This window comes from Gobio gobio, assembly GCF_949357685.1.
Source record: "Gobio gobio genome assembly, chromosome: 2".
NCBI classification, from domain to species: Eukaryota; Metazoa; Chordata; class Actinopteri; order Cypriniformes; family Gobionidae; genus Gobio; species Gobio gobio.
This window is the reverse complement of record NC_137098.1, coordinates 29,091,068-29,102,429: the sequence shown is the minus strand read 5'-3', so window position 1 is coordinate 29,102,429 and position 11,362 is coordinate 29,091,068.

The following is an 11,362-nucleotide window of genomic DNA, read 5'->3' as shown; positions in this document are numbered from 1 at the left end:
GGCAGCTCTGCAAGACATTGCAGTTAAGGCATGACAATTGGACCATTGAAATGCTCGTTGGGTCAGCAGGGTCAGACAAAAACATGTGGCGGAGAAAATACACCTGTTAACTGCAAAAGAATTAAGAATTAAGATGAAGAATTAAGTGTGAAACCATCATGAAGACTGTTTTTTTTTATAGGCTTTTTGGACATATAGGTTGAGAGTTACTCTTGAAGGACCAGCACCACATCCTCACATCCTTGCACCACTGTTTGAAGAATTCATCTTCCAGAATCTGGCAGTAAGTTTTGGGAGTTCATTTTAGTCCATCCTGAAGTCCGTTTTGCAGAGATGGACTAAAAATGAACTCCCAAAACTTACTGCCAGATTCTGGAAGATGAATTCTTCAAACAGTGGTACTAGAGGATGTGGTGCTGGTCCTTCAAGAGTCACTCTCAACCTATATGTCCATAAAGCCTATAAAAAAAACAGTCTTCATGTATTTTACAACACTTCAGCTTGTGATTCTTATTTAGTGGGGGTCATTTTTTAGGATTCTTTACCTAATTTAAGTCTCTGAGATCCTGACACCTTGCACTTCTGGAGACTCCAGGTAGGTTGCAGCTCTGGAAAATGGTGGCACTGGAGACTAAAGGGTTCCTGATGGTTTCACCCTTAATTCTTCACCTTAATTCTTAATTCTTTTGCGGTTAATAGGTGTCTTTTCTCCGCCACATGTTTTTGTCTGACCCTGCTGACCCAACGAGCATTTCACTGTCCAATGGTCATGCCTTAACTGTAATGTCTAGTATTGCATTAGTATTGTATCCTTCTCATGGGCATTTAATAATTTTTGGCTCAATTTATCTGTAAAAGAAAACATGCCTAATAATTCTGCACGTGTGAATATAAGGTGTTTTTCATTTCCAGCCTTTATGAACAATTATTATTAAATACTAAATGAATAGTAGTTATTAGGATTACTGTGGTTTGGAAATGGTCGAATGAGTCTGGAAAAAAATATGATCAGAAAATCAACGTGCCTAATAATTCTGCACAGTTTATATGAACAAAGACTTTTACTTTGCAAACAGTTCAATATGAATCAATACGTTTTTTGAGCATTTCAGATATAGTTTATTCTTGGGAAAAGAGAGCCCTAGAGAACATCAGAACACACAGATGTCATCTAGCACTGTTTCAGCTTGTTGTTGTAGAGGTAATAGAGTAAATACATTCAGAAGCACACAATTTAGGCCTGGAGTGGCATGCAGCTTCCTCTTTTGTGTCACCATGGTATCAAATGGCGCTTACTTTGATTCATTAAATTGGCTTTAAAGGAACTTGATCACGTATTAGAGTTTGGCCACTTTTGTGAACCCTTTAAAATACACTGCAGGACATATTGTAATTGCCTCTGATGTTCAAGGAACAGGAACTATTCCAGCAGAAGATCAGTTAATGCCCTTTTCCTTCTTTCCAACTTCTTTGTTTTCAGTGTCCCCCTTCTCTAAATCTATAACGTATCCATTTGTCTAGGTTTTCAAGATGCTCCTTTTGGATTTCTGCCAGGTTACAAACCTGATAGACCTTAATGAAGTACAATTAATTCCTTAGGATTATACTTGTGGAGCATGTGTCACTGACACTGAGTGTGGGGGAAAGAGAGAATGAGTAGTAGCCTATGTAGTAAATTACAGAGAGACAGACAAAACTTTATGGGTTTTTTTTTTTTTTTTTTTTCAAATCACCTGACTTTGGGTAACAATAAAGTTATGTGTCAGTTCAGGCAGGCATTTTACACATTAGGTAATCAGCAGACAGTTCAGATGATGATGCATGACAACAGATGTTTTAATCAGTAAAGTTTCATACTTTTGGAAGGATGTAATCATGCCACCTTCACGTGCTATTGGAAATTTTGTAGCCTACTTCCCACTTCAGAAGTTGTGATTACAAGCTTGTTGCATTCAAGTCCTTTGTTGGAATGAACAGGAACCATGGAGGACACCAGGTTCGTTTTTGCTTATTTATTGTGAAAATCTTATTTAAACCAAAATTATATGCATGCACTGACAACCATATAAACATTTACGATGCTATAGTCCGCTTTCTGCCGATTATGTAATTTCGGTCAAATGCAGGCTATTTTCGCTTTGTATAAAACATACAATATGTTTCAAATTATTAGGGGTGAGTTGGGCACAACCTAACACAGGGTTAGTTGTAACACACAGAGTTTAATACTTTCCACACATGCCAGGATGACGAAACATCAACATTATTTACCGAAAAAAGGCGTCAAAATGAAAAAAATTTTGGAAGATATTACTGAACATTTATTTAACCATAGAAAAAGTACATTTCTTACTTGAGATCATTTCCCATCTCTGTTTTTTGTTTATTTAAAATAAGATAAATCTGATATTATTTCAATCTTACATCTGTTATTTAACAGTTGAGATAGTTCTTTAATGCTGCTCTAACCAGCAGAAGACATGAGCCGGGGTTTAAATCCCAGTTGTGCAGGTGGGGTGTGTTGTAACACTGTGTTACTGTAAGAGATCAGCCAGGCTCCACCACCACCCAATCTCAACGCTCCAGATCACCAGAGTACTAATCACCCGCACCTGCACCTCATCTCCTCATCAGCAAGGACACATAAGCACACTCTTCACGGTCACTCACTGTCGGGTCACGTTTGAGTAAAGACTCACCCACTTGCTATTACCTACCTACTTCACACGAAGAATACCTACCTCCTGAATATCTCCTGTGTCAAACTAATTGCTCAAATATCCTGAGCTGACAACAAAGATTACAGACAGGAGAAAAAAGTACTTTTCATGCTTTTGTCAAAAAAATAATAAACAAGTTACAACTTTGGCCTAAACTCAAAAACAATGTAGGACAATAAACTGAACCAAACTCCGGGATTAAATGCACAGGACTAAATTACAAAATTAAGCCGAACCAGGTGTGTAACATAATTAGTAACCATGACAACACATGAAGAGTGGGAACAAAGGAAACAGAAACAGAACACAGGAAAAGGTGATAAAAGTCCATAAACCAAAATTAAAACCTGTCAATGGAGAAACATGCTTTTTGTATCTATAATAGCAGGGAATAACTGAACCAAACATTGCAGTCGTGGCAATATATTGAGAAAAAAGTGAGCTCGTTGCTAGCTGCTATTCACTGCCTATGGACAAGCACAAGCAGGACTTTGTTTTTTGTAATTTTCCTTTTGTGGCCCGAAAAAGAAAGAAGGGCATATGGCATTAGAACAACACCAGGGTAAGTAAATTTTGACTTAATTTTTATTTTAGAGTGAACTAACCCTTTAATATTAAAATTACCCCTTGTGTTTACTCTGCATTTACAATGGTTTTACTTCTTGTAACCTAACATTTATTGTTACAACAGGAAAAGCAATGTTGATCTCAGTCCAGCTTTACTGAACAAAATACCTGTTACCATCTTACCACCCAGGATGACCTCCCTCTACACCTTCATTATCTTATCTAAGAGACCACCCTGCATCTTATTACACTTCCTCTGCACTGGTCCGCCCCTGTAATTATCCCCAGATTTTACACCTAACCTTTTGGTTCTCACTCATTTATTACCTCCTGCCCTCCCCTTTCCCTAATTGACTACAACCAGGTACAGTGACATTTAGACTGCTTGTACAGGTTCGTGATCCAGCACATTCTCCATATTAGAGTCTCTGTGAAAGAGGAGAAGTTGACTAATGATAATTATGATGTGTGATTCAGGTCCACTCAGAAGGTGTCAGACCTTAAGGGACCCAGTAAGGAGCCTGGTTATTATATTTGTTCAGTACCAGATGGCACAGATGAAGACACATACTGGAGCCACTATATTTAGGTCAATATGATTAAGGATGAGAATTTCCAGTGCAGAAAAAAAAAAGATTATTGAATTACGTCCAAAATGATTGTTAAGGATTCCAAGGTCTGTCTACTTCTGGCATTTGTAGAGCTGTGTGATATTGGGGGGGGGGATCAAATAGTTTACATTTTATTCTAAGAAGACTAAAACATTATAATAAAAATATGAAATGAAAAAAATATAAAAAATTAAATAATATATTGTACATAATTGTGAGCCATTCAGAACTGATTTTTCATTACAGAATTTAAATTGAGCATGCAAATAGGATGCAGAATTGCAATTCGATTTTGAATGTAACAAAGTACAATTAGGTTTCTGTGCTAAATAGAAATTAGTATTAAAGTATAGTATTAAATATGTATATAATATATTAGTATTAAAGTAAAGTATAAAAGTATTCATTTCTTTAAAAAAAAAAAGAAAAGAAATTCCACTGACCCCAAACATTTAGACAGTACTGTAGACAGACAATATTTATATGTTTTCATACCCAAACCTAACAACCATCTTAATTTGAATAGATTCCTTCATTGAAAACATAATAACTTGAACTGGATGCTGCAAATATAGTTTCCTTACAAACTAAAGACACAGCCAGACAGCATAAATCTTACCGTAGCCTAACAGCAGCAGGCATTGCTGTTCATGGGTCAGACACATGCCATTATAGCAGTAGGCATGACCATGCTGACATGATGACCTGTCCAGGAAGTAAACATTAAAGGAGCAATAGGGCGAACCTCCCGTGCAGTACAGTATTCCGGCAGATCGCAAGTACTGGCTGGTCTGTGGGACACATGTGCCGACCTGCTTCAGCTTTGGGTAGAGGGCATGATATGGAGACTGTAGGACTTTGATGGAAGTAAAAGAGAACGGGTGGTGGGCAAACTACATAGAAAAAGTGGATATGAAACTGTGGCGGCTGGTACTTCTCAGGAATGATGAAACAGAGACAAGGCCTAAACCTTTCACTAGCAACTATTTAGATACAGTATATAAATGATAGATAGATTCAATTCTCAATACCTCAATTTATCTTAATTCTTCAATTTCGGACCTGTAAATAGAATTAGATTAGTCTAGAATGTATAGTACTAAAATAATTATAATGCCATAACACTTTGTCATATTAACACATATGGACATTCATAAAACCAATATTAGATATAGTACGGCATGCTTGCTTAAAAAAAAATCCATTAGTACCTTCCAGATACTGTTCTTCTTCCGCCTCCTCTCCCTCCTCCTCCTTTTCACTCTTTTGTTTTCCCGGAGTTGAAAGCAGCCCGGAAGGCTTCCATTTGATGTTTTAAAAGGTACTCACGGAAAGAGTGCTGAGTTTGCATCAACTCTAAAGATAGATGGCATTCAGTAAGTGGAGGAGGCGGGCAGCTCAACCTGGCTCACTGATGAGAACTGTTCTGAACTATCACCGATTGAATGCGGGCCAGAAGAGAGCCTAAAGCAGGGGAAGGAGAGAGAAACAAGATTGATAATGATGCTGTGTGCACCAAACACTGACTTCAAAGCCCACCTACAAATACATCTTCAGTTGTTACAGAATAGACGAGAATTACCGAACACAGATCACTCTAAATGAGTTTTGAATACTTTAACAATGATGATTGGTCTTTCTAGCTTTGTAACTAGCACATTTCACAACCATTAAACACCTTAAGTATATTCTTAATTAAATAGTTTTCAGGCTTCACAGTCAAATTTTTTTAGTTCTTTATTAAAGCCAGTATATGAAATCCCTAATCGAAAACCATTCCTTTAGTGCACTTAATATATAAAACAGCCCATATGCATAATGATATCTAAAGTTACTGGCTCCAATTTGAAGAACATATTTGAAAAGATAGCCTTGAACTTTTTTTTACATGCAGTGAAAAGGCAGACTATTAAAAAAAGAAGTGTCACTAAGAAAAAGTTGAATTCTTCTGGAGTACGCCTTCAAAATGTAATGACTGTAACCATGGTTCCTTGAGATGGAATCCAGACGCTGCAGCAGAAGTAGTGATGCTATGGGAACCACTCTGCATGTATGTGTCTTAAAGCACGTGATAAATTAGTCCAATGGAATGGCGGGATGTCATCCTGTGGTATGGGACATCGCAACCAAGAAGCAACAAAGCGCACCCAGAACAAAATGTCTGCTTCTGATTGACCGAAGCAAGTCAATCACAAACATGCAGGAAGTATGACAGGGCACGCAGTGTATCGTTTCATTCTCAGGAAACCCTGGTTACAGTCGTAACCTGAGATGTTCCCATTTGAGGGAGCTTGCACTGTGTCTGAAGTGGCAACGCTATGGAAATGAGCATTACTGACAAATGCATGTCTGGTGTGAATCCTGCAAGCACAGTTAAGACATGAGCACCTGGGACCCCGGTGTGGAGTCCAAGTCCAGATTGTAAAACCATACAAATGTGTGCGGAGACTGAGAGGAGCAGCCCGCCGCATCACATACATCTTGTAGTAAAAAAGTCCTGACCATAGAGATTTAGAAGCTGCCATACTCCTAGCAAAATGTGCTCTGACAGCCAATGGATTTCCTCGACGGGGCAGCTCTGTGGACATAAGTGTCCAGTTCTCTGACTGGACACAATAGATTTAGCTTCTCCTGGTCTGACATCTAATCAGGAGGAGGACAAAAGGCTTGCAAGATTATAGATTGTGCTAAATTGGTTGGAACCTTAGGCACGTAACCCGGTCTAGGCTGCAGAAAGGCTTTAACCATGCTGGAAGCAAGCTTTAAACCAACAGAGCCTGAAGTTCTCAAATTCTCTTAAGAGATGTGATAGTCAAAAGGAAGACTATTTTTAGAGTCATATTTTTTTTTTGAGACAGACTCGCTCGAAGGGTGCTGTGGACAGACCTTCTAGTACCAAATCCCAAGCCAGAACCCTTGCATGCCTTGCAGGCCTCAGCCTCAAAGCGCCATGAAGGAAACAAAATACCAGTGGGTTTCTCAACAGTGACTCACCACCTTTGGTACCATGGCCCTAGCCGAGCTGGATGCGTGAGGGAGAACCAGAGCAGTGTGTTGTTTCCTGAGATGCAAAAGGTCCGCCTGGCCAAACTCTCTCCAAATCAACTCCACCACTTCACCTGATTTAAGTGCCCAAGGATTTAGACTGCTCTCATCAAGTAGTCAGCTCGGCAACGTGAAGTGGATGACCGGCAGTGAACAACCAAACTGGCTTCTCTAGATCCCTCCTCGGAAGGTGGCAAGGTGGCAAGGTTGGCAGAATAGTCCCCTGAGTGCTTGGAAAGCGTTACTCTGCATCTAATGCACCCTATATGAGGAGCTGGAAGATGGCAGAGACTGCTCCCATCCGATGAGGGAGATATCTCTGGAATCAAAGAAGCCAGGAGGAAGGCTTTATTTGTATCCTTATTACCAGACAAATTGAGCCAGAAATACCTCTCAGAGCCCCAAGGACTTCCATAGAGCAGTGATAGCCCTGGCCGTCTCCTTGGTGGCCCGGTGAAGTTTTCGAACAAGTTGGCCTTGTATGCTTGTAAGATGGCCATACGTGTGCATACACAGGTGCCTGACCTGCTTTCGTGTATGTCTTACCCACAAAGGCCGAAGTTGTTATGCATTGCCTGGTGGGTAATGTAGGGGCTTTGAGGAACGATGACATGTCAGAGGAGAGGGAGTTCGCAAGCGTCTGCTCCACCTTAGGCATTGCACCATGCCTATGTTCTCAAAACCCCATAATCGATAAATAGTTGGGGACGGGCATGGGCAGAGAATGCTTCCTCCATGATCTCGACACCTTAGTGTGGAGATCAGAAAAATAGTAGGCCCCGACGTGGAGGTTGCACTTGGTCAAGTCAAGTCACCTTTATTTATATAGCGCTTTTTACAATGGCAATTGTTTCAAAGCAGCTTCACAGTGTTAAACAGGAAAGTAATGCAACAGAATTTGATTCGGCTGAACAGCCGCTCTGGAGAAAACGGTGATGTCATCAGCTCATTTCAATTATCATATAGTGACAATGCAGGCAAATCAGTAATTTAGTTGAAAATGTATTTGAATATTTAGTTGAAAATGTAATGTCCCCAACTAGCAAGCCAAGCCAAAGGCGACAGTGGCAAGGAACCAAAACTCCACCAGGTGGCATAATGGAGAAAAATAAATCTTGGGAGAAACCAGGCTCAGTCGGGGTGCCAGTTCTCCTCTGGCCATCATGTCATGTCGGTGAGGCAATTATTAGATTGGAATATTAAATTTTGTTTCTTTGCTAGGAACAAACCACTGAGCATGCTTCTGACACCTGAGAGAAGGCACTAGATCTAGCGAGTGAAAGCAGAGAAAAGGCACGCATGCAGAGCTGTTCCCATAGCGTCACTACTTCTGATGCAGCATGAGTTACCTCGAAAGAGAACCACGCCATACTCTACTTGTAAGTAAATAAGAAAAGAGCACACAAAGATATGTGAAGAACACTGTTTTGTGACAGCCCAAGAAAATAAGTTTGCTGTTTAGGTTACATTTAATTTAAAATATGTATCTTGGATTTAATCATAATCACAAAATCAAAGCCCTCTCAAATTCTCCCGAGGGAGAACCCAGTCCATGATTTGTACCTAAATATCTAATCATCTACACAGGGGTTCCCAATTCCAGTCTTCGTGCCTCCCAGCTCTGCACAGTTTGTATGTCTCTCTTGTGGGACAAATTTGATTCAGATTTTGATTCAGTTTTACTCTAAAACTACAACACAATCAAAGCCAGAAATATGAACAAGTTGTGTTCAAAGTTTTAGGTTGATATATCCAAAAATTTGCTTTCAGTAAGATTTTGTTTGAGCGCAGTACCAAACTTTTCCTCATCCAAGCTTCATTACTAACCATATAAGGGCGCCTCCATTTCCATATGGTTTGAGTGATCTTCCATAATTTTCATACATTTTATGAAGTAGACATCCTATTCAGAAGTATATAGGCAGTTTATCAGTATTTGATTTTAATTTTAAACTCTAATAAATATAAAAGAACATGTGCATTATAGTTCACTGCTGCATCACAAATGGCAAATCTATATATGTTTTCCCTTTATATTTAAAACATTTCCAGAACTTTTTATCTCAAAAAATTGACTGGATGTTACAACCCCAAATCAGACAAAGTTGTGACAGTATGGAAAACGCAAAAAACAAAAGAAGTGATTTCTAATTTTACTTTAACTTGTATTTCATTGCAGACAATATGAACACTAAATATTTCATGTTTTGTCTGGTCAACTTCATGTCATTTGTAAATATGCATCCTTTCCTGTCATTCAGATCTGCAACACATTTCAAAAAAAGTTGGAACAGCAAAGCATTTACCACTTTGTAATGTTGCCATTCCTTTTCACAACACTTAAAAGACGTTTAGGGACTGAAGACACCAAGTGATGAAGTGTTTCAGGTGTAATTTTGTCCCATTCTTCCTGAAAACAAGTCTTAAGGTGGGCAACAGTACGGGGTCTTCGTTGTCGCATTTTGCGCTTCAAAATGCGCCACACATTCTCTATTGGAGACAGGTCGGGACTGCAGGCAGGCCAGTCAAGTACCCGTACCCTCTTCCTGCGCAGCCAGGACTTTGTAATGTGTGCAGAATGTGGTTTTGCATTGTCTTGTTGAAATATGCATGGACGTCCCTGGAAAAGATGTCTTCTTGAAGGCAGCATATTATGCTCCAAAATCTCTATGTATTTTTCAGCATTAATGGTGCCTTCACAGAAGTGCAAGTTACCTTTGCCAAGGGCACTGACACAACCCCATACCATGACAGACCCTGGCTTTTGGACTTGTTGCTCGTAACAGTCTGGATGATCCTTTTCTTCTTTGGTCCGGAGCACACGGCGTCCATTCCTCCCAAAATATACCTGAAATACTGATTCATCTGACCACAGTACACGTTTCCACTGTGTGATGGTCCATCCCAGATGCCTCCGAGCCCAGAGAAGTCGACGGCGCTTCTGGACACTGTTAACATAGGGCTTCCTTTTGGCACCGTACAGTTTTAACCAGTGTTGGGAATAACGGCGTTATAGATAAACGGCGTTACTAACTGAATTATTTTTTTCAGTAACGAGTAATCAAACGAATTACTGTTTCTTCCGTTACAACGCCGTTAGCGTTACTGAGAAAAAAAATGCGGCGTTACTATAACTGAGCTCACTGAAGCGGCTTTCATCCGAACAGGCTCTCTGTCAGTCGGACCTGCAACGTGTGTGTGTGCGTGCGCCAGCCATGCGTGTTGGGGTGTGGGTTGGGTGGTACACATAACTGATGATGATTGGTGGGTGGGAGACAATGTTGAGGTTGATAGGTTGAGTTCACACACACACACACACACACACACACCTATGACACACACGCATAATCACAGTCAGCGATGGCAAGTCTGGAAGTATAAGCGCAACTTTTCCCTCGTTGAGGTGAAACGTAAGAATGTTTATGTAATGTGCAACTTATGCCCAGGAAAAAAGAGTCTCTCCACGTCGGTGGCAAGTAATTCTAATCTAATGAAGCACCTCACATCATCACATGCCGCCACAAAATTAGTGGCTAAAAACCCAGGTGATAACGTGAGCTCCACTACCAAAGAAGTAGTACTGATAATATTTACACATTACACTATAGTAGGTCTACTGATAATATTTACAATAATGTATTGAATTGGATAGGTGTCTCTCACATTGTCCCACAGCAACATTACAATAGTGTACATTCATGTACAATGTTTTATAATAATAATAATTAATTCTATTTAGTGTCCAATTCATTCATTTAACATATTTAATATTGGGGCATCCAAGTTATTTGACATATTTGAACATTTGAAAAAAAAAAAAGTAACACAGTAGTTACTTTCCCTGGTAATTAGTTACTTTTATAATGATGTAACTCAGTTACTATTTGTAAGAAGTAACTAGTAACTATAACTAATTACTTTTTTAAAGTAACGTGCCCAACACTGGTTTTAACTGGCATTTGTGGATGTAACTACGTATTGTGGTACTTGACAAAGGTTTGCCAAAGTAGTCCTGAGCCAATGTGGTGATACCGCTTAAAAAGTTGGGACAGTATGGAAAACGCAAAAAAAAAAAAAGAAGTGATTTCTAAATTTACTTTAACTTGTGTTTCATTGGAGACAATATGAACACAAAATATTTCATGTTTTGTCTGGTCAACTTCATGTCATTTGTAAATATGCATCCTTTCCTGTCATTCAGACCTGCAACACATTTCAAAAAAAGTTGGAACAGTAAAGCATTTACCACTTGGTAATGTTGCCATTCCTTTTCACAACATTTAAAAGACGTTTAGGGACTGAAGACACCAAGTGATGAAGTGTTTCAGGTGTAATTTTGTCCCATTCTTCCTGAAAACAAGTCTTAAGGTGGGCAACAGTACGGGGTCTTCGTTGTCGCATTTTGCGCTTCAAAATGCG